This window comes from Crocuta crocuta, unplaced genomic scaffold, assembly GCF_008692635.1.
Source record: "Crocuta crocuta isolate KB4526 unplaced genomic scaffold, BGI_CrCroc_1.0 scaffold141, whole genome shotgun sequence".
Taxonomy (NCBI): domain Eukaryota; kingdom Metazoa; phylum Chordata; class Mammalia; order Carnivora; family Hyaenidae; genus Crocuta; species Crocuta crocuta.
The window spans coordinates 614626-620911 of record NW_027527951.1 but is presented as its reverse complement, the minus strand read 5'-3'; positions in this window follow the sequence as shown (position 1 = coordinate 620911).

Genomic DNA, 6286 nt, shown 5'->3' with positions numbered 1-6286 from the left:
AATAATAATATCTCAATTTAATANTAAAGCAATAGCAAGCAGAATAGAAAATAATTATTTTATAAATAAAATATATTTATATTTTCTATTATATTCATGTTTTGTATAAACACATGTAATCTCTTATCTAAATATTCTAAAACAGTCTTAAATTAATATAAATCTAAACACAGAATAGTAATTTCTGTCATTCTTCCTGAAACTTTGATCTTTTATGGCAAACCTCATCTATGCACCATTTTGAACAGTAAAGGGGTGTCTGGGTGGCTCAGTCAGTTAAGTGTCCCTCTTGATTTCAGCTCAGGTCATGATCTCACAGTCCTCGAGATTGAGCCCTTTTTTGGGCTCTGTGCTGATAGCATGGAGCCTGGCTGGGGTTCTCTCTCTCACTCTTTCTCTCAACCTAAATGTGTGTGTGTGTGTGTGTGTGTGTGTGTGTGTGTGTGTGTGTGTGTGACTGATAGTATGCCTAACCTTAGGTATGGTTTAAGATTACTGATCTGGATTATGGCTGAGGCTATTGGCTATGAAGTAGAAAGAAACTGGTCATGCATGCAATGATCAAATTCATTACACAAATATGATTAAATCAAAGCACTTTTGAGTTGTGAATCACGGAAGAGAACATATAATTTGATAACCAAATTTAAATATTCAAGGGAGAAGAGTAAGGGATATGTAGAAAGCAGAAACAGAGAGTGCATGAATATAATTCAATGAAGTCTGGGGGTAGGGAAAGGGCTGAATACAGGGGTTCTAAGGGAAATACTGAATGATAAAAATGTTCTTTATGTTTATTGTAGCAGTGGTTACATGAATGTGTGCTTTTCTAACCTCAAAAAGTACACTTTATATGGGTTAATATTATTGTATGTAAATATACCTCAATAAAGTTGATTAAAAAAAACTTTATGTAGAGATCTCAGCCTAAATGTGTAATGTGTGGGCCAAACATTGCTTTCTTGGATGTAATAGATTCTGGGCAGGGATCCCCAAGTGGTTCTGTTGAGAAGTATTATCTCATTTTGCAGATGAAATAAAGGGGAAAAGGGAAAACAAAGTTACCATTGTCATAAAGGCAGAAGTTAACCAAGACTAGGTTGAGTCTCCTGAGTCCAGATCAATATTTTCCTTATAATAACAACACATTGGACAAACTGGTCCCTAAGACTATAACTGGAGTCATTTTGCACCTTATAATTGTTCAAAACTATTATAAAGAACTCGCCAAACTACACGCCCGAAAAACAAACAACCCAGTGAAGAAATGGGCAGAAGATATGAACAGACACTTCTCCAAAGAGGACATCCAGATGGCCAACAGACACATGAAACGATGCTCAGCATCCCTCCTCATCAGGGAAATACAAATCAAAACCACACTGAGATACCACCTCACGCCAGTCAGAGTGGCTAAAATGAGCAAATCAGAGAACTCTAGATGCTGGCGAGGATGTGGAGAAACGGGCACCCTCCTACACTGTTGGTGGGAATGTAAACTGGTACAGCCCCTCTGGAAAACAGTGTGGAGGTTCCTCAGGAAACTAACAATAGAACTCCCCTAGGACCCAGCAATAGCACTGCTAGGAATTGACCCAAGGGATACAGAAATGCTGAGGCATAGGAGCACATGTACCCCAATGTTCATAGCAGCACTCTCCACAATAGCTAAAACATGGAAAGAGCCTAAGTGTCCATCCACAGATGAATGGATCAAGAAGATGTGGTTTATCTATACCATGGAATACTACATGGCAATGAGAAACAATGAAATCTGGCCATGTGTAGCAACATGGATGGACCTTGAGGGTGTTATGCTGAGCGAAATAAGTCAGGCAGAGAAGGACAAATATCATATGTTTGCACGTATAGGAGGATTAGGAGGAACTTGATGGAGGAACAAGGGGGAGAAGAACGGCGGAAATGGTGGGGGAAAGGGAGAGAGGCAAACCATGAGAGACTCTTGAATGCTGACAAAAACTGAGGACTGATGGATGTGGGGGGGAGGGGGGATGGGCATGGAGGAGGACACTTGTGGGGATGAGCACTGAGTGTTATGTGGAAACTAATTTGACAATAAACTATTTGTAAAAAAAAAAAAAAGTTTAGGGCTATTTTACATTCTTAAAAACAACAAAAAAAAACAAAACAAAAAACTATTATAAAGAAGAAATCAGCCCAGAATTATCCTCAAAGTTAACTATTTTTTAAATTTATTTTTATAGGGACTCTTGGCTAATGTATTTTTAAACAGATGTTCATTTTTATGTAGTTGTAGAGTAAAAAGTTACAAGTATCAAATATTTTCATGCATTGTAAATATTATGCTGGCTTCATCAGAAGGTGACACACTTTCAAAAGCTTTTCATTATGTTTGCCTAAAGCAAATGGATTTGGAGAAAATTGTGAAGTGGAGAGGAGATGAGGTGATATAAAGATATAAGGTGAAATGCTTAAGTGAGTACTGTGAATCAATTTTCAGGAAACACAAAATAGTAAATGTATAAACAGAGCATCATTATATTTTACATCTGTACAAATTTGATTTAAAAATAAGGATTTTGAGAAATCCAAGAAAATCTGTATTTCATGATAACGGAACCAATTAAATTGTGGAATATTTTACATTCATTTAACTTATATTCAACGTTATTAAGTTATGAACAAAATAAATTAAGTGAAATGTGTCACAGAACTTTTTCAAATGTTGGTCCCTATTGTTAAGTTCTCTACATCTTGAGGGTCAGGTACCCTTAGTTCACATTGACCGCCACTAGATGGCACTCTGGCACCCTGAGCTCATGAAGGAACCACCTGCTTTTTTTGGTTTAAGGAATTCGGAAATACCAACCACCCCCCTAAACAAATTACACATTCTTTGGCATAACATATCTATGGAAATATCTAATGACTTCAAGTCCTCTTGAACCCTCTCTTCAAAGTTCTTTATAATTTTCTTTCATGGTACTTACTGAACACACTCTCATCCTGGTACTTAGCTTTAATTAGGGGTAAATTCTGGCTACATTCTTAAACATTAAGTAGTTACCACTGTGTTAAAGTCCTTCAAACAGACCATGGCTCTGCCAAACCTGTTACACTGTAACTAGTTCTTACTAATATTAACAGCAAGAAAATATGATCCATAGCAAATTTCTAGGAGCAATCCTAAGAATATGCATGCCCAAATCTAAAAGATAGTTAGGTGCTAGCCCACTTCTTAAAATACTTTTTGGAATTCTCAGAGTAGAATATTCCTTATTGTAAATAATTTATTTTTCTTTGTTTTATTAATATAAGCATCGATCTTTCTGGATTTCGTGATTCTAAACTTAGTTGGGGAAAAAAATGCTTTAGTAGCTTATTTCATTAAGAAAGCTGCATTTTTCACTTACCTAAAGATAAATTCAAAAATTTACCATTTATAATCACTAACAGGAGACTGGTAAAGGAATGTTCTCTCTTTGGCCCCTCTCCAAATCTTTTACAAATTCTATTATGTAAGTCAAAATAGCGGATTCCTGTTACCTCCTAAAACCCATGACATCTCTAATTAATCTCTTAGGGTAGCTGGAACATGGATCCACCTGCTGTGTGAAACTTGTACTTTGTATATTATATCTGGAACTCTCCTTTTAAATATGGAAAAAATAACCTGTTTAACACAGTATAAAGTAGATAGAATCTACCAAAGCTAAGGTATAAGTGTTTTATGCTATTTGCAAAACAATCTACTTGGTAATGAGAACTTCTACTCTATTTCTCAAAAACAAAACTCATGCAATGGCAGAAAATGCCATTTCCTTCACAGTGTCTCTCATCAGTGGGTTAGCTGAACAATCATTTTCATAAGAAAATTGTTTAGACTACATGCTAAAGAGGACTAAATGTTTAGTTCAAATACACTGTTTTAATTTTATGCATAACAGTCCAAAGAGTATTCCAAGTAAACATTTCCACTGGGAAAAAAATGAATTGGCAACTTTGTTACTTAGCAAATTATTCAAGTCAAATTTCTGTTTTGATCTATAGGAATTACCTCAACAATATTTCCTCTAAGGTCGATTGCATCATATTTGAAAACAAATGAGGGACTTGACTTTGTTCTGGACTCTGGGAATGTAAAATAGGACTTTTCTTTGAGATTGGGACATTTATACACACACACACGCGTGCGCACACACACATACACACACACACACACATAGGCTATAAATGTACTGCATTAGAGACAACTGCTTATCTCTACGGTGACTTTAAATGTGCCTTTGTCTCTACCTTATTTTAGTAATAATCTCTTCTTTCATTTTCATTTGGGTGAAGTATACCATAAATTGAGAATCCTGCTTCTTGTTTGGAGCTGTGTGGTTTGTTTTGGTTTTTGTTTTTTACTTTTCCATAAAGACGATTCTGATAGTAATTCTCTATAGCTAATGCACACCTAAATGTAAGAATGGAAACGAATCACTAAGACCTCACTGGGAAACTTCATGATGATGATAGTCATAAAAGAACTAAAGGTAACAGATGTTTCAACGAGGCAATATAAAGCACAGATGTTTGGCACATTCATGTAGGGGTAATTGGACAAGTGAGAGTCATATTTTCCTCTTTTCCAATAATCATTATGCTTCCCCCATTAAAAAAATCTTTTCAAATAAGCAGTGTTGGTAAGAGAAAAAAGGAAAGAAAAAAAAGAGAAACAATACAACAACCACCGAATGTTTTTGAAAATGATGTAGGGAATTACAGAGAGAAAATAGATATTCATTCATAGGAAATAAGCATATTTTTTAAAAAAATAAGCGTTAGTGAAAATGAGATAACATGAAAGGAAGTAATTATTTTACTATTTCTGCAGTTATTATTTTAGACATACATTGCAACTAGGCTAGTACAATAATCATCTCGTGAAACTGGCTCTTTTCTGTACCTAGATTGGAGAAAATGAGTTTGGGAAGCATTTAAAAATATTGTATATTTCTCAGTAGTGAAATACTAAAAGCCTGAGTCAGTGAATATATGAATGTACATAAATAAGCTATTTTAGAAAGCACAACTTTTGACTGTTTTATCATATGTTCAACTGATATAAAAGGGAGAGTTTTATAAACAACTTTATAATATCCAGAATATTTCACTGAAAGTTCTTGAGAAAATTTTATTTATGTAATTTTAATACTACCCATTGTAGAACTAGAAAAAATACAACTGCATTTTAGATATTTATCCTACTCTTTGTGTAGAAAGTGATTTTTTTAACAAAATAATTTTCAGGAGATTGTTGAATACATTTCATATGTGACCCTTGGTTTTTAAATAACTATGCTTCATATGAATAAAAGAAGGAAGAAAGAAGGAAAGAAAGAAGAAAGAAAGATAGAGAGAAAGAAAGAGAGAGAGAGAGAGAGAAAGAAAAAAGAGAGAGAGAGGGAGGGAAAGAAGGAAGGAAGGAAAGGGAGGGAGGAAGAAAGGAAAGGGAGGGAAGAGGAAGAAAGAAAGAAAGAAAGAAAGAAAGAAAGAAAGAAAGAAAGAAAGAAAGGAAGGAAGGAAGGAAGGAAGGAAGGAAGGAAGGAAGGACCGTACAATGCAGTATTGTGTGGATTAAAAAATATGTTTATTTAAATAGAGTCAATATAGGTCCTGAAATAAAATTTTATTTTCTTTATGGGAAGAAAATGAAGTTTTTCCTTTAATAGATTACATATCCCAGGATGATTTCAATGTATTTTCACTTAGAAGAGCTAGCTGCTATTACATATGAATTTTCAAAGCTTGGCAAGGCTTTGGAAGGAATGATGAAAATTACTATTGCACGACCTTCAGGTTTTCTTTGTTTCATAAAGGGCTAAGATAGCATTTTTGTCATTTTTCTTTCAGCTCTGGTCTTTCATCATAAATATCAAAGCATGCAATTATGCTTCTATCCTACTACAGTCTGCCTGTTTTCCTAGCTACGGTGATGGCGTTTTCTCTCTCTTTCGCAAGGCTTTATTTTGCTTATTGAAACTCTGAAAACCATCTCATAATTTGTTGAATGAAATGAGTTGTGAGAACAATGAATATTAGACTGATAAAAATTATTAAAACAATAATGATATTTTCATCAAAGCCAACATCAGAGGCTAAGAAATTTCTCTACTAGGCTAAGGGTCACTTGTACCATATTCATTCTAGAATGATTTGACCTAAGGTGGGATTTTATTATGAATGCTTATTATGAGAAGCAGGCTTGTCTAACCCTATGCAGCCTGGAATTTCCCTACCTTTCCTTTACTTCTCATAT